We start from the raw sequence: 19,334 nt of genomic DNA, 5'->3' as shown, positions 1-19,334 counted from the left end.
AAAATGCGCTTGACATTATTCCCATTATTAGTTGTAAAAGCCATGGAAAAGAAACAGGCAAAGAGAGAGTTACCTACTTACAAACAGAAGTCTTAAGTATTGACAGTAACTACGAGATAATCAGTAGTTTATCCAGCTCATCAGCATACGATTAGACTCGGAACGCGGCAGCACACGGAAGACATTAATGAATGCGCAATTAACGGATACGGGCAAGGTCGCGCGATTAAACTAGTCTAATGCCTATATTATTGCGTATTTAGGTCGGAAAGTGGATTCTTAATTGTTGTGTCAGCTATTTGTGTAATGTGTGTACTGAAATGGTAGGATTATGTTAAGTATGGTAATAAAGGAGTAGAATGAGGTAGGGAAATCTTGATTGATTACCACATTGCGTGTGACCTGGATTACAATGTAGGTGGTGATTGTCAAGGTCTGGATATAGCTAAGAAGTATTAACAGTCGAAGTATACTGGTGGTGGATATTATAAAGAAGTTGTTATAATAAAGATTTAAAAAATCGGCATTCATTTCAACCTCGCTATTGTAAAGGAAACCCTGGTATAGCCGTGCCCTGGGCCATACAAAATATTTACAACCAGTATGTAAGACAAAGACAAGTAAGATTATAAAAAAATACAGCAGATGCAGAAAATAAATCTGTATTTTAGTGTCCTCAACAATATAGTTTTGAGGGAAATGGTACGAACACAGTAGGATGTTTACAATACGCAAAGATATTAAGCTAGTCTTATAACATAATAAAGAATGAATGAACCCAACATCACCATTAGCACACGGGTGCAAATCCAATCACAGCTCAGGTAACTAACTAGCATGAATGGGCCTCAGACCATAAATAAACAAGCTGTCAACATTTGAATCTCTAATGATGTGCAATGCAAATCCTGTTGAGTGCTAGTGCGTATTATGAATGGATCTTGTGTTAACATCGTTGGTTTTACTTAGCTTGTTATCTGTTGTATTGTGTGGGTCATTCTTGATTAGGATGTGATCATCATCAGTTGCAGCCTTTATTTAAATAGTTTTTGTTAAATATATTCGTGGTGTCTACACGTGACATTTCACAGTTTGCTTTATGCTATATCTTTTGATCGTCAAAAAATAATTGCAATTTGTACATCTTTGGCGCATATATGTATTAACTCCTGAATGTTCTACATTTAGAAGCGTGTTATTACATTTCATTATGATCATTAACTGTGTCCACACATTTTATTCTTTCCTTTTTCATTTACAAGTTCATCAGTAAGAGTTTTTATTCATTGATATTGAGATTTTATTCTTCCAACATTTCAATAAGTAGTTTTGGTTCTTTCACGACTTGCCACAGATACTTGTAATCGTGAGATATAAAGAGCCTCGCCTCTGTTATGTTCATGACATTATACCGTTTTTGGGAAAAGCAAGAATTTTCTCGACTCAAGCAAAATATACGCCTTGAACTTAATATTTTTTGTCCGCGCCTGATATTTTATAATAGTCTTCCGGGTTGAAATTATTATTGATTATAATAAGAATATTTAACTGTGAAATAATGGGCCCTTTCGTCTTTTGAAAATGTAGTTGTAAAAAGAGTAAGTACTTCAATATGATTGTTGTACACTTACAGAGTTTAAAATCCAGAAGCAATCAACTTCTTGGAGTTTATCCTGATCTAAACAACATTAACGAATTTCCTATTTTTTATCCACTTAATCTAATCTACGAATCAGTATTTTTGAATTAGTTATTTTATTAATATGTAATGCAAATAAAATAAACAACAATTGAGGTAGGTAACTTATAACTTGCGTACCGTCTTAATGGCGACTCATACACTATGAATCGGTAGAGAGGTTTATATTTAGCCGTGAATCCGATGCATTCTCTTATATTAATCATGTTTCGTATTAATAGCAGATGGCTTTGTTATCAAATAACGTTCGAGAGCTAAATATAGGAGCTTATTACATCTGTTCTGCAATGATCAGCTTCAATGCTTAAGTAACTGCTCCTTATGGATTGTAGTAGATATTTTCCCTGAATGCGCTCGAGTCCTGATCTAAATATATTCTTCTGAAGCATTATCTGTATCTTAGCGTATTTTTTATGGAATAGTAATGTCATAAGAAGGTGTGAAACAAAGAGTATACTAAGTATAAATGTGGAAGGATGAATAGAAGGCAGAGGTCGACTAAGGAAAATGTCGATTGATTGCCTGAAAGTCTGAAAGATGACAAGAATAAAAATGGATTGGAAGAAATATTATTATCACAATTTTGGTAAAAATAGACAATTCTTATTCGTAAGGGTCGTTCTCATTCTGTTTTTTTAAACCTGATTTGATCAATAGGGTAGTGTCCAGGGTCGAAATAATGAAATAATATTTAGCCGCTTTTTAGATAATCAAAAAATATTGGATACGTATTTTTTCTTTTTTTAATTAAACATAAAATGACAAAGATAATACGCTTCAAAAATTAGGAGTGGGGGCCTTTTACGTCACAGTCTCCTGAAAATTGCAGCAACTTGTGACGTCACACTCAACTTTAACACGCTATATCTTAACAAGTTCTGATCCAATTTAAAAAAGAAAAAATTCGTATCGCTTAATTTTGGACAATCTACAAGACGGACTAATTATTATTTTTTAGGAAACTACCCTATAAGTAACTAGGTATTTTGAGGAAACGCTTTTGTCATTACAATATAGGGTCAATAAGAGTCAGAATAATTTCTAATTAAACGTTTATGAGTTTGCCATTGGCGAGTCAAACATCAAAACAATTAATGGCTCATTTCATTATTGTAATTATGATTGTACTGATTTATATCTTGTGTGTCAAAGTTAAAAGTGTTAATTATTTCGACTTTGCTGCAAGGAGAGACATTTTACGCCGTTGGTGTTATTTTCTAAAAGTTTTGACTTTCTTTCTCTTTTTCGTAGAATCAGCATGGCAATCCAACGAGGTAATGCTGCTGTAAACAGAGATGGGGACGAATTTTTTGACGCTTTTTAGTTGTTTGTTTTGATGTTTTATATGTCTTTAGTGCGATTGTTAGCTTAACTTGTTTAAAAATATTCAAAGTCCTTTCTTCTTCCTGCCCTGTTCCCAAGTCATTTGTATCCAAAGTTTTAGGTTTTGATTCCATATACTTAAACCATCAATTGGGATAAAAATCCGCGTAATATTTTTGTGGTCTATATGTATAAATGTTCCCAACATCAAAACAAAAGTCTTCTGCAGTAGTCACGTGCACAGTTAAGTAAATTGTGTGCAATGCCAGCTACAAGGTTATACTATAGAATAAATATTTTGTACTCACTATGTACTACGATGTTATTAACACAATTTGTGATGCATTATTGTAATCAGTTGTTGCATTCTTCAATTGGTCCTTATGTACCGAGTGCATGATCATAGTCTGGATCCGCATCTATAAAATACGAGTAAATAATTTTTGTTTATATCCTCGAAAAGGTCTCTTGGAAGTTAGCCTTATACTTAACCTGTACTTTAGGTTGAGGTACAAAATAATTTTAGTAAGTACGAAAGCTCCCGGATCTGTAAACAAAAGCTTGCGATGAAAATTCTTTGAAATATTTTATTTCTATTTAAATAGTTCAGGAATGAGGTACATCTGCATAGGTATTATAATATTCGCTTTTAAGTTCCTAAAAGCTTTCAAAAGGAAACGATAAAATTTCCGTAACCATACATTTTCTTGAAGGTGTCCCCATCAAGGTGCTAGATTAGCATAAGCGAAGTAAATAAACAATTAGTTCAAGGCGGCCATAAATTTCAGATAAAATCTTCGTTGCCCGAGGAAAACTAAACAAAACAATTGCAAACAAACTTCACATGACCGCACCCTCGACAAAAGGACCAGCGCCATGGCATACCCTGCCAGTTGCAATATCCTAGGCTTCAGGAGTTAGTGACAAAGTGTTAGGGTCACTTGAAGTTGGTAGTGTTTTAGTATTATCATTTTGTAGTGAAAGTGTATGGTCGAAGGACGCGGGACGCGGCGACGAACAGTGCGTTGCCGACGCTCGAGCCGAGAGCACGCGTCACGTCCGACCCTCGCGTGTGATGTGCCACGATTTACGATACTGAATGGAATACGACAACAGTCAACTGATTTAAGTATGTCAGTTTTATTTTGTTGTCATTATTATGTAACCGTTGTTCCGGAAACTGTTTTTGTGTTGTGTTTTTGAATTTAACGGTCACCGTCGCGAATCTGTTGTTGGCGTTAATACGGCTTCAAGGCGTGCATACATTAGGCTTTCGGCAAGTTAATGTTTGCCTTGACGGCCTACTTTTGCTAAATATTTTGAGGAATTATGCATAGTAATATATTCTTCAGAACAAGTATTCCTAGAGAGGACAATTCAATTACATACTAACGGTCCCAATAAGGCGGGAATCACGATGCTTTTCGTGAGCTATCGTAAGATCCGCGCTTGATTCGAACTTTAATTTATCGTCAACTGCGGTTTATCAACCGATAATACAAACTTCCCTATAAATTCAATCATCTAAATCAATTGTTCGCCTGATTTTGTTAATTGATTTATTACAGGCTTTTCTGAAATCTCAGTTTATTTTATCTTTACCAAGTTTTTCTTCTGAAACATCACATTTATTACGACTTTAAACTGAAGTCAAAGAAGCGTCATTCGCTTCCGTAGTTTTTGTCCTCAAAACCACTCACTGTAAAGTTAAATTAATTACTATTTGACTGGGATCAAGGAACTAATAAACTCCATATATTATGGCCGTATAGTAAAGACCTTTGTCATTTACCATAAACAGAAGTTGATCATTAATTTATTTTTTATTAATTAATTAGCATAGCGTCTTAGTAGATACACATTAATTATAGCAAGGTTGTTCATAGTTTGCCATAATTGAAATCAAGTAGATTGCGACTAGGAAATGGAATATGGAAAACTCAGAGTACCTCTTTAGATTTTGATGAAACAGTAAGAAATACATCCTCAGCAAGTACCCTTCTATTATTAGTGAAACTTAACGAAAACAAGGTAAAATTACAGACATTAAACATCTTAGATTATTCCATAACCAGGCTTTTATTGTCTTAGCAACATTCTGCAAGCATGAGACGAAAGACGTGGGATTGTGGTCAAGGGCATGCTTTGAGGCCACCGGTACAATAAGGGCAAACACCATAATGATCAAAGAAAATAACAATAAAAACGCAATAGACGACTTTAAACGTAATATATCACCAAGATAAGCCAATGATAGATTAAAAAGCGACACTGAAAACCATCGCTGCCTGTTTTTTTAATTTATTTTTGTAACTAAGGACATTGGTGCTATACTACATATTATACTTACTACCTGAAAAGACAACGAAGCTAATTTATTACACACGCAAACTGATAACAGTGTCAAATTGAAAATTTTAAAGTGTTAATTAATTTTTCGTACGGAAGGATCAAGACCGTGTTTTGGAAGTAAAGACACTAAATTGGTTTCCAATAATATATTGAGGATTATGGTAAATCTGAAAGGATTAATTATAAGTATTGATTAGATTTTAAATCGAGATCTTTGTTAATTATTTCATATTTGGAATATTTGATTGACAAAATTACCTCAACATTCAAGAAATAATGGTTATCTTGCCTTTGCAGCAAATCTTATTTACCATGACGTTGCTAAGATCATCATCATTAATCACTGCATCAATCTTTCCACTAATGTCTCTAATTTTGTTTACATCAAAATAAAGAACATCTTTGGAATTTTTCCATATCTTGATAGAGTTCATGCAGTTTACTTGTAGTCTTTCACTCAGGTACATACATCCAAAATTAGATCTAATCGATCATACAAATTAGTCTCCATACCTAGACTCCAGATACGATTCATGCTTGAGTGCACTTCCTGACAGGGAAATTTGACCATCCAGGGTAACAAGTCAGGTTACAGTACATGTATTGTTCGAACCTGTTTTTGTGCACCCTAACTTTGCCAAAAGCCCTTCTCCTGGCCCTAACCTTATTTCATCCTTATAATTAGAGTCTCCAGTTTCCTTTGTTAGACCTCCCACACCTTTTCTTTAATGCAGGATTTATATTTTTTAGCCCTTTTGGGTGCTGAACTGGTTTTGTTATTTTCGGGTCCTGTGTTATTAACGTCATGCTCAGGTTTGGCGAATCCAGTGTCGGTCATTAGGGGCACGTTTTTACAAGAGTGTAATCATCTGATTTTTTATGTTATTCGTTACATGTTGTCTGGATGTTGATATATTGAGTAAATGTATTTCATTTCACATACAACTTTATCTTCAACGATGTTTTACAAATATTATTCATAACAATTTGATCAGGTGTTTAATTCCAACTTATCTTTTCAATAGATTCATCAAAATCACGATCTAATGCCGATCGAAACGATTATATCAGTCCAAATGAACTGATTAGTAGATCAATCATCATTAAAAAACATAATTTATCTACGTATATGAACGATTCTCAGCAGCTTCTAAACAGTGCTCATAAAAACTAAATTACATTTCTCGAAAATTGACTTGACACGTGCTCGTAATAGCTAGATAATTTTATTTTTACTACACACCATTAAAACACAAATATATAAAACTCTCTAAATACCAGTAATGGATTTATATCAAAGTAAGAAAGTAAAATTTAAAGATGTCAACTTTCTTTTACATAACAATAATGTATCTGGTAACACATTTAGAGGCCTGTTAACCCTAAAACTATATCCGATTTGTGTAAAAAACCTTCTGTTAATGAATTATTCATGGGCCCTTCGGAGTATCGGGAGCATCGGATGGTTAGACAAGGCGACTAAATTAAAAAGCTACTCTTCTCGAGCGAGTGTGAAAGATCTATTGACATCTGAAAATGGTTGCGTTGTACCAAACAAGTTTAAGTAACCGTGTTGTGAGATGTCACTGCGCAGGGTCACCTAGTCGATGTCGGTTCGTGTTTGATTTTCGTTGATTGTATTTATTTATTGACTCACTCTTTTCCCTTTTGGGATTAGTGGGATTCTGGGCTGTAGCAAATAAGAAAGGCGGAACTTAGTGCAACTCTTGTATTTTTTATTGTTCTAGGAATTTTTGAAATCTAATATTTCTGTCATTTTAAAACAATGCGGAAATTATAACGGAAAAATTTTAAATCACCATTTCATAACGATTATATCATATTCAAATCACCTAATCGACAAAGGAATTTAAATAAAATGAATTGGACGATGACGAAATCGATTCAAATTCGCACTATCATAATCTGGCTAGACTTCTAAGAAACAATAAATCGCAACTGTCCAGCTATCGGCAGGATCATATTAAAATAATGATAAATTTATAGATCAGCCACCACCTATTACAATAATAAGCGTAGGTGTTAGTATATTCGTGATAAAATATGATAATCAAGATAATACAATCTTAGCTGTCATTATGAATTCCTAAAGTGGTCTAGCACGAAATTATTTCAATGATGATTATCATACAGACTAACTCGAATCTAGTCTAGATAGAGTGGTTATAAAGGAAGTATATCGCATGGACATAAATTTAAATCACGTTCAAGCTGAGGTGAATTTCCAAGAATTTGTCGGGAGATTAGTATTCAACATGAAACTTAAGTCCAAGGTCAACTTTGGCGAATAAAGTGTAAGAAAACGACTGTGGAATCTTCAGTAGAATGTGAAGAAGTTATCCTTAGTAGTTAAGAAATTGATGGAACATAGAATACTAATTTGCTGTCGTATTGATTTGAAGGAATATGAAGAAATGTTACGAAATATTACTGGGTATTAAAACGTGTCGTCTTAACAGGCTATCAGACTCAAGTCAGCAAGTCTGTAACTTAATAAGTTCAGTGGGAGGCGGATAAGCCAGTCTGATACTATTTCTGCACTGTTGCAAATTATTTAAATTCGTGTTATTTCTGGACTGGTCAAACTTACTGGTTCCGTTTTTACATTGGTAACTACAATCCTACGTCCCACATCATATTTTGTATGGAAACTATTTTTGTCCTTCACAGATTAAAGGTACCTTATTCTTCTGTTTTGCTTACCTTTTAATATTATTTATGAGATATGTTGATATTATTAATGAGACACCCATTTGGCAAGAGGCAAGATGTCAAGAGACCAATGGTCAAGGGTTCTAATAACGCTTCGCTTTATCTGAAGAGCGTTTTAAGTTTCTTCATTCACAACATTGCCAGTTTTCTCGTCACGAATATCATACGCGTTGCATTCATGAATAAAAATGTACTTAAAACCCAGTGCATAACTAACTACATGAGATTGTAGCAATTACATAATTACGCCCACAAGATAATGTGTTATCTTAGATATGTTAATATCACGCTCGGTATCTTGTGTTTTATCTAGTTTTCTACATCTTAATAATCCATTATTTACTTATTGCCTGATACTGGTCTAGCCTGGTTTGTAGTTAGCATTGTTTACCGTGTTTTGTTGCTTTTGCGATCATTTTCATATCATTACGCAATTTTGAAGTGTTATTACTAAGCATTTTTATTTGTGGTGTAAGGAAGATAACAGACATCTTGTATTTAGATTTTTTCATTTGTATTAGTTTATGTATTTTTCCCACTTCACTGACGAAGCAGACACAATAGTTAAACAAACGGTGTGTATCACATATGACTCATAAGACAGGGAAGTTATTAATACTGCGATTATACCTATATATCTGTTACATTATAATGAGGTGCATTGAAAAGTCACCCGTCTTAGCATTTATCAAACTAAACCATTCAAAAACCACGGACAGTTTGTTGTTTTCTTCATACGCCTAGTTAAAATTCCACACGAATTTAGAATACATGGAAAGCCGGAAAATGCACGGAAGGTGACCGAAGCTAAAAAGAGTCAGACATTTCGGTCGCGAAGTCTCAACCGCTTCCTCGTCAGGAAATAGATCAAAGATAACGAATTCACCAAGAGATTAATTTTCACCATAATTATGCTTAATAACTTCGTAATAACTGCACCTATTCATGTTCCCTTTCGTAACATTGTGGCGCCATCTTATGCCACTTTATGGCCCGTTGTTACATTTTAGTGGCTTTGATGTTCGTCAATTTTTTTATGGTTTTCAGTAGCATTCTTTTTGGTATGTTTTTGTAGCAACTCGTCTAGACTGCGTCAGGAATTTTGATATAAGCTCCCATGATTTATGGCGCCTATTCTAAGAATGATGGTGTCAAAATTCTATAAGAACAAGCTTTGATTAATAATGTTACATTGTTATGTAAAAAAAGGTTTTGTTTGATTTCAACTGCCAGTCATTCAAGTTTTTTTTTTTCAATTCAAACAATGTGCGCGTTCTAAAAAGTTAAGTTCAACAAAAAAGTTTGTAACCGCTTTATCTTTTTTTAAACACTAAAACGGAGGATTGGTATTTGAATATGTTAAAAAATATAACAGTTAAACGTTATTGGGACTAATTAATCCCCCTAATTCCGTCTGCGTCACGGGTTCACCCAATTTCGCGGCATAACTGTTTCTATTTTGACATGGCGGCGTGACACACGCTTCCTGGATCCAATATGGCGCCGATTCAACTGTCACACACAATTAACAACCGATTTTAATCTCTAGTCCGTTATCGTAGGACGCTGTTCGAATAAAAATGCTTTTGGAATGAAAACTTAAGTATAATTTAACTGTCTGGGTGGTTTAAAAATAAATTATGAAGGAATGAATTTGGGGAAGTGGCATGAAGGAATGCATATCGCATTTGCAGTTTGGGTTTTTGTAATCATGTGTTTTGAATGCAGGAGCGTTCACGTTTTTTGTTGTGTTATTGAATTTGGCTGAATAAATATATTTTTTTGGATTTCCTCAAGTGCAGTATGATTATATTCAAATAAAATAATTGGCAATTCTATTTATACCTGCCGGTTCTTTCATCGATAAAAAGCCATTGTCTTCAAGATTTATTATGATAAATCCACCTCGAGAACCAAAAATAAGTGACTATAAAAATTCCGCTTACATCGAACTTTGGACGCAAACAGCTGATTGTGTGTTTCAGACAAAACAACTTCATGTTTTCACTGAAAACCCCTGAAAGTTACACATAGCACCCACAGTTACATTTCATACTGTATTTCTTTGGCATAAGGTTGAATTTTGAATGATGTCTTATGTCATTAATATGTACGGCAGTGCTTGACACCTGATGTGAATTTATAATGGTGTTTTTGAATGATGCTTCGACGTATTGATGTAATAAAATGGACGCATTGTTCTGTGTAGACTGGGAGCTCGACCGTAATGTGTCACCTTTCATGAATATCATATTTTTCAAGACCCAATACATATGTATACATTAAATACGAATTATTAATGTAGTATATAAAATGTAGCTAGGTGTTAACTATTTTCTATATATTTAATTCAGTTTCAATGAGTTGGTTTGAAAACTTGAACACGATTTGACAAGCGTACTCAAGTCGCACTTACAACATACAAAACCAATGACACAGTTTACCAAAATAACAATCATTAGCAGCAATTCAATTTAAAATTTACCACAACAATAATTGAATTAAATCAATATGTTTGCTCTTGATATTAAGCCATTAAACATGAACCAAATGTTAAGGTCAGCTCCTTGCCTAGTGGAAGTAAGTTCGACCATATTGTCAGTGTCGACGTGTTTGATTGATGGTACGGCACAGACAGACAGACAGGTTGCTTATAATTTGATCTTTCCGCATGTTATTGATTTGTGATCGAATTCTTTTGTTGCTAGGTCATTGGATGATTTTGTATTGAGATCAGTCCTTCGATCTACTATTATTATGAAGCTGAAGAGTTCGTTGGAAAGTTACCAAAAGTTAAAGGCGTTAATTCTAGAAACTAAAAGTGTCATTTGAAAAACAATTTAGTTGTAAAATAGCCCAATTATCGAGGGAGGCAGTAGGCTAATTTTTATCCAGATGCGCAAAGTGGTAAGACATATAACTTGTGAAATCTGTTTAACGTGTGACGAAAATCATTAACTGGAAAGGTATGAAATTGAAAACCAATAAATCTCTTTCTCGCAATAAACTCAAATTAGAGATATTAAAACTGATGATTTTACTAATTCAGTTTTATAATGAAGGTGTTCATCGTCATTTCTTTCACTTAATTAATCACCGTTAGAAATCGGTGATCAAGTTTATGATCGATGAGACGGTGATAAACATATCAAATAATATAAAAATGCCGCTGTTTTGGTAGCTTAATTAAGACACTTATTAAAGACGAGCATACAATAGCTATGATTAGATTCTAGCTTGCTTGTTAGAGTCTAAAATAAAAACTAGGAAGTAACACTCTATTTTAAAGTGACACTTTAGTGGCATTACGTTAAAAGAGACTTATTAGATCATTAAAATTGCAACTAGTACTTGATTACATACTCCCTTGAATCCAGAACTGACATTTCTAGAATCTAGGTGCATAAAATTGCTTCTTGATCCGCTATTCCAGCTCTCATACTTACAAACTTCTTATTGAATTTCCAACATTCTCACGTATAGTATTAAAAATAGTGTCAAGCAGATTTACTTCATGCTCGCCATTGCTCGCTGCATCTTTCAAGACCACAATCTCATCAAGTGTGCCTACCACTTTACTATCAACATCAGCAGCTTTATTTCCAGAGACATGATCACTAAACAGTGAAAGTCTAGCATAAGTTACTGACGCCACTTCACATGAATCACTTTCCTCCATAACAATACATTTCAAATTAAAACTTAATGAGATTGCCTGCCAACCGGATCAGCCAAAGGCTATGTTCGGAGTAAATGTTTATGATGTTTGTGTTGAAAATAAGCAATTTTACTGCAGTATAAGAGAAAAAAAGACGGTTTTTGGCCAGTTTTGCCACACCTAATTTTACTCAATAATATTTTGAGAAAATATCCATAGACTGTTTAAAAGACGACATGGTTGAAAATAATGACACTTGTGAGATGACGTCAGTGAGAAAAGACGTAATACTACCCGAACCCAAATAAAATTAATAAGAGCAGAAAGATTCTTGCTAACCTTGGGTAGATTATGATAATGTCATTATAACATATTCTACCTCTAAGTACTTGTAAACATGACCCCTAAGCATTGCAATAGACAATTATCTCTTGACATCAGCTGGGCAAACTGCCAATGCCGTTTGAATGAAAGATGAAGTTAAACTACCTCTCGATTGTAATGAGATGTCTTCAGTTGGTATTGAAGGAAATACTCAAGGAGAGGGAGACAATACAACCATCGAAATTCTCCTGGGCATTGAATTTGGTGTGTTTAACACTGGGATTATAAATAGGATTTGATCATTGATCATAACAGGTGGTTCGTATTTAGGATGTTTTGAAAACAATTGTTCTTAATCTTAAAACCGGATGAGGTTTTTGAAATAAATAATTACGTTACGGGTAGTCAGAAGCCAGTAAGTCTGACACCAGTCTAACCAAGGGGTATTGGGTTGCTCGGGTAGCTGGGTTAAGGGCCTCAGATGGAGCAGTCGCTCCTTGTAAAGCACTGGTACTCAGCTACATCCGGTTAGACTGGAAGCCGACCCCAACATAGTTCGGAAAAAGGCTCGAAGGATGATGAGGTTTTGAAATAAATAAACAAAAATGTGTTTGATTGACACAGAAAACCTCTTGCAATCTCAATAACTCACTTAAGAATATGTAACTCGGTTGATTCTGCTTTGGTTGCTTGAATCTGTAATACCTTTGTTTTTTGTTCTTGTTTATTGCACTTGCCTTCGATAACATCCGTGAACACAACATATTCTTTGCCAAGTTCATTAAGTTTAGGTACTAGTGTTGCATACGATTAATTAATCAGTCCAGTCATGTGCTCATTAACACTTAAATGACCATTTCCTTAATCTGCGATATCCGTGTAGAATTTATAGTGGTAATTAAACACCTAGGTGTAAGTAACACTGTCATGGACTTTTTCGTTAATTGATTAATTTCTTGTAATTTATTATTTAAAGTTTTGTCTTTTATGATGATTTTGGTGGTGGTTGGTCTGGAAATGGTGACTTTGGGCGAGATGTTCGTGATCCCAAATCATTAAGTTATCATTTTGAAAAATTTCACTCTCAGTGTATGTTTTATGAGTTAGAACTACTTTATTTGCTTTTAATCATCAAAAGCTCTCACTCCATTTGGTTGGGTGGTTTTTGGTAAAGGCGAAATCTTTATTTACGACAAAATATAATACTTACCGGTAAATAGGTATTTTAAAAGATGAGCTGATATTTTTATCAAACATCGTGAGGTTGTCGTATTAATTTATTAAACCGCATTTTGCATCCAGTTTTACCAAGATTGTCCTCAGTCTGTCAGCTAAGATGCGTCATCCTAGCTTACTGTCTGTTAAGATTAATGTTATGAAGAATATAGATAACTCTATTAGCTATAACGATTATTTTATCTCTTAAGATGATTATAAAATGTTTAAATACATCCTCAGAATAAGAAACTTAGAACATAAGACTATAATATTCTGAACCAATTCGTCCCTTTTAAAACATATTGCAACTAATAAAACAGTGTTCCACCGATCTTTTACACTGAGCAAACCCAACTCTATTGCTTTAAACTTAAAGTCTATAGTCGAATGTGGTGTAGTCTCTGGTCCTATATGGTGATCGGCCATGAGGCAGCCTGTGACTAATCGGCCGAGGTTCAGCCGACCTCAGACTCTCAACTGGACAAGTATTAAATAATATTGTCTGATGTGAAGTTAATGTTCAGTCTGTATTGTTTTCAATGGCTTTTCAGTCTTTTTGTGTACTTACATGGTAGGTAACATCAGGCTACATCATTTCATTGTCTTTGTCTTGTTCTAAGGAAGGTTGTTGTTTTAAGAAAGAGTGGGTTTGATTCCCGGGGTGGTGTCATATTGTGTAGCCTGAGTGCTTTCATTGCTCAAAAACGCTGCATCAGGGCTATATTCAACTTATGCGCAACCGACTCCTGTAAGCCATTTTTTAAAAATAACAAATTATTAACACTACCGTGCATCTATATACTCGAGGTATCAGTGTTTGTTAAAAACAATATCCACATGTTTGACTACTACACGCGTATACGGCGTAAGGATAAACTACGCACAACAGCCAGTAAAACGCACCTATTGCATGAGAGCATCTTTTGTTCAGCTTCTCGCATCTTTAAAATTTACCGGGGCCTATCAGAACAATTATAGAAATTAAGAATTTTAAAAGGTCTCTCCATGATCTCCTAGTAGACAAAAGTTATTACTCTGTAAAAGAATTTCTGTCCGACAAATCTTTAGTGAAATATAGTCCCACCCAGTCGTGATGTGTTCAATTACCTGAATATAATGTTTACAATATAATCTTAAAAGTAACATTATAATCCAATAATTATAATTTGAAATAATAATTTTGTATGTAATTTAATTTTGACATTGGTTGGTATTATTATTTATTTATTTATTCTTTAACGACATCTATTAGTATATTTTAATTTGAAGTGTTGGTACTTTCATTTCTTTGGTATAGGTACTTATTCTGATTTTAATAATAATAAAAACCATTGTTTTATTATTTGCATGCCCATTGCCGGCAAAACATGGAGAACTTATATTTTTTTTTGTAACATCTATGTAGGTACTTACCCATGTTTGCAAAATAAATGATTTGATTTGATTTGATTTGAGTGTGTCTCCGGTAAATCGATGGCAGCCGTTACAAATGTATGCCAGAGGCCGTTAAGCGGATGTTCAAGACTGTAGGAGGGCTTCTTAGGTTGTGGTGTAACTGCAAATAATTCTTGTATTTTTACATGTCTTCTTGATCTTCATTAGCTATTGGTTATTACTGCTTTATAAAAACCCTTCACCACTTCCTAATATTGTGGCTAGAAATATGATGCAGTGATGTATAATCTTCCCAGCTACACAGATGTCTGTTTGATAACAATTTGTTGCTATTTTCAAAACGATGTTTTGTTTTGTTTACAAGATTATTTATAATCTCCTATTATGTTGCTTGCTGCACATATAATAGAACCTTAACAGCTGTTGTCTGACACTCATTATGTGCTAAAGATCCTTCATTATTAGTTGCTAAGGTGTCCTAGTTTATAACAATAGTGACGTCACAACCTGTCATGACGATACAAGACACAATACCTGGCGTGCATTGAATGTCCAATGTATTCTATTGTATCGGTCTTGGTTATCATTCATTTGTTTTTATAGGTATCATATATAAGGTTGTGATTCCGTGCCTTGAAAAATAGGTTTGGTGAGGCCGTTGGTCCTGGCTGTCATTTGTAGATCTATTGGCTTTTGATGTGGCCTGAAATTCAGTTGAGAGGTAATAAGGGTCTTAGTGCCTTGACTGTGAGGTCAGATAGATGATGACTGAAATGTGAAAATAATATAATGATTGCGCAGTTAGTTTGACTGGAGAGAAGTCTTGAAGACTTCACAGAAAACTTATGTAGTAAAAATCAATCTACCCAATGATCCTGCTAATACTTGAAAGTTTGTGGGTTGAAGATTAATCTTCAATCACACTTTCAACGGCTCAAAGGATTTTGATGTAGTAATAGAGAATTCATAAGCTTTCATATAACAATTACCCCAGGTTAGATAGTTTTATCCTGATGTGGGAATCAGTTACCTCGAGTGAAACCGCAGGCGGAAACTAATGATTTTTTATACATTAGAAATATTATCTACTCAGTAGTTTCCTATAAACGCTACCAATCAATACAGTAAATAATACAAAACAGCAGTAACACAGGCAATTACGTGAATAATAACTTAATTCTCAGCCACGGGGCCTTGAGCCGTAGCCTGTAATTCCCCATGATCGACATGATTGATTCGTAGGTAATTGATATATGCCGTGAGCCTAGCGTGGTGTTTTGTGATATTAAGTTGATGTATATAAAATGAATGTAACTTCTGGATATTGAAATGGGAAGATTATTTATTAATTCTTGATGTAATTTTTGGATTGAAACATCGCCAATTGGCGATAAAAAAATACAATTTTTGACAAAAGCATGTGATCTAAGCTTTACCTAGCGTTGTAATACGTGATAAATAATCACTTATAATACCACAAGAGCTTCAAAATTATCGGGTATTTCCCGATAGGTTCGTTGCAAACAAATGAAGGAGTCAAGTTTTTCAGGTCAAAAAATAACGAGCGCGAAGCGCGAGTGATTTTTCCTGAAAAACTTGACGACTTTATTTGTTTGCAGGGAACCTTGAGGGAAATGCCAGATAATTTTGAAGCTCGTGTGGTATTCGGGGGATTATTTTTCCGTCCCAAATGTCGGCCACAACCTGTCAGTTTGACGTAGCAACGACCAGAGAAAATATTCAAAAAAAATTATCAGTATAATACCATGTAGGTTGTACCACGTGACGTCGAATGGTGCAATTCTATTGGTCGATATTTGGGTCGGAAAAATAATCATGTAAAATCGGTGCAGGCCTTTAGTTCTTTATCTGTACATAAAAACAAACTTATTTATTATATAGTTTCTCGAAAGTTTAGTTTCAAGCATTAATCATTAAAAGATTTGTATTGATATTACACTCAAAATTAAAAGCAAGAATATAAATAAAAAAGTTGCCACATCTTAAAAATATCAACACTCTACCTTATTTGTTTTGAGAAACACGTTAATTTCTATGGTAATTTGTACGCTAAACACAAGATATTTATGGTGTTAGCTAACGAGAGGTCACACACTTGAATTTAGGTTTGTTTGTGTGTTTGTCATGACTGTTTCTGGCGGAAGGAGGGCGAGAAATGTCGGCTTGTTTGTAGAGTCAGCTTTTTCTTGGAATAATTAGGTTTACAGGTTACTAATTTGAAATGCAGTAATGAAAAAATGTTTTGGGTAAGGTTTGATGGACAAACAGAAATGACAATTGTATAGAACAGAATAGGAACCAAATAGGTGATCCCATAATATGTCAGGTATAGGAGGAGAGGAATTTTGTATTTCTATTGACTAACTTAACTTTTTCGCATCAGCTAGCAATAGCAAAATTATAATAAACTTTGAATCTGATAAAGTGGAACCGCTGAATACCAGTATTTAAAAAAAATCACGTGGTCCGAAATTACGTGCACTGACAGTACTATTTTTCGAAAATTAGTGACGTTCTATTTTGTGACGTTAAAAATTGCAAATACTCTCGTGCCTTCTTCGTCGTACGAATCACTATTAAAGATCGCTTTAGAAATAGGCCGTATTCTATTGAACCTATTCCGCAGTACATTTAAGAAGTCGGTCCATCGGCTAGGAACCTGTTGGCGACATTCGCTGGCCAAGGTAACGCGTGGGCAGCCGCGCCCAGCCTCCGACTGCGCGGGCGCCTCACATCACCGTACTTTCCGGTACTAGGCGCAGTTTTACATAGAAATTTGAGTTTTATTTGGTTGAATGGGTTTGATGAAGAATGGGGGTATGGGTTAATTTAAATAGTTACTACTTTTTTAAAGGGGAAAATAAACTGCACCGACCCAAAATAAAATTGGGATAAGGGCAGGAGGATGATGATCTAACTCTTTCCAAGTTACAATTATGTAATTTTTAAGTAAATCTTGGACATCAATGACGAATAAAGGTGAAAAAAATATCTTGAAGAAACGTGGACTTTAAAGTCTAAAATGGACTATCCGACCTTAGCATGCGTGCTGATTAACGCTTATTCCTTTTCTGTATGAGAAGAGGCGAGGAAATTTTTTTGTGATTATGAAAATATATTTTTTAGGACACCAGCGTAATACCAATGGGGTTATGTTACACAGGTGATTACTAAAAGTTATTAATAAGGTAATAACTGCCTGCTATAAAACATAATTTTATTGCAAAATACGAAATCGCACGCGATGAGTAATCCCATAAAATAAATCCCATGTTTTTGGAACAACTTTCGAAAATGTTTGAAAAATTATGCTAATCTAAAGTTATCATAACTCCATAATGTTATATCATAGAATTTTTTCATTTTGTAGTGCAGAAGCTATGTTGATTTTATTGTAGTATTTTAATGAATATTTTGCAAACGAACACAGAATAATTTTAACGAAGCATACGCTATCTGTGCACGCATTACCACAGATGATAAATATAAGGACTAACTAGCAGACTCTTTGTTGAGACCGCTCTCAGAAGTGCAGCTATTAATAACCAGGATTTGATAAGAATCGACTTAGTCATTCCTTATGGACTCTCGAGGGGTCGTGGGTTCGATAAAACAAAGGATTTGCATATAGATGCAGCTTTGTATGCAGTTTTGTTTGTGTGATTTGTTTTTGAGATCGTAAAATGGTGTTTTGAGATTGAAAATTAATGAATTAAACTGTCTCAAAAGTAACATAAGGAAATGTTAATTTAAAATAAGATGAACATTGTACAGTACAATATAGCTGGTAAAGGTTTTTTGATATTTGTGAGTTGATAGCATCATTAATGTGAGAGAGATGCTTCATGAAAGCAAAGTTATTTGCTCAAACAAAACTGTAGAAATCAAAAGACCCCCAAATTACTAATCATATTGTCAAACAAACTGGTATCTACTTGGTTTTTCTACTGCAAGAACCACAAGCAGTATAATCCTGTAATAGAACACCTGTATCCGTCCTATCTATTCAAATATTTGTCCCAACACATCCATTAATTTTATCTGTAGAAAAAAACATACAAACAACGATATACTCAATTCTAAAGTTAAACCCACTTGGCTACTCGACCAAACAGTATTAGGCCTAGGTTTAGCCGAAGTAGGCAGTACAAATAGCGCTAATCGTCTCTAATCTCTAGGTCAGCTGCGTGCGGGAAAAGAGGCCGAGACTCGGCTCTTTGCTCGAGTATTGTGTTTTAGTTTTAAAAGATAATTGGTTGAAGATGCTTGTTCTTTTATCTCAACTAATATAATAAAGAAGAAACATGTTATTGTTTGTTGGACCCTGAAGGCTGAGAAACTACCAAACCAATTTGAAAAATCCTACAACTGTTGGGAAGCCAGGCTATCACAGAGTAAAATAGGCCTTATTTTGTCCAGGTAGGGAAAGAAATTCGCTGGGTGAAACAGAGGAAAACAGCTGTTATGCATTTATTATTTCAAGACATTTCGTTAGAATTTATTCCAAGTTTGTTCACAACTTCTTGATTTCCAAGATATCTCAATCCCTATGTGACAAAGCTGCACCAATTTATATTGCTTCGTGTTTATAAACATTGACACTGTCTCATC

General features: G+C 34.4%; 1 protein-coding gene across 2 annotated transcripts in view; it reads left to right on the top strand.

Annotated features, from left to right (window-relative positions):
* The first annotated feature begins 3,995 nt into the window (after nt 1-3,995).
* The window catches only part of LOC110377444 (inverted formin-2), a 98,757-nt gene continuing 83,418 nt past the window's right edge, over nt 3,996-19,334 (top strand). For both annotated transcript variants that reach the window (XM_064040851.1, XM_064040850.1), the window contains exon 1: nt 3,996-4,151. The gene's annotated coding sequence lies outside the window, so the exon portion shown is untranslated. The remainder of the gene's footprint in view (nt 4,152-19,334) is intronic.

This window comes from Helicoverpa armigera, chromosome 23 (assembly GCF_030705265.1).
Source record: "Helicoverpa armigera isolate CAAS_96S chromosome 23, ASM3070526v1, whole genome shotgun sequence".
NCBI lineage: Eukaryota > Metazoa > Arthropoda > Insecta > Lepidoptera > Noctuidae > Helicoverpa > Helicoverpa armigera.
This window is presented reverse-complemented; position numbering and strand designations above follow the sequence as displayed.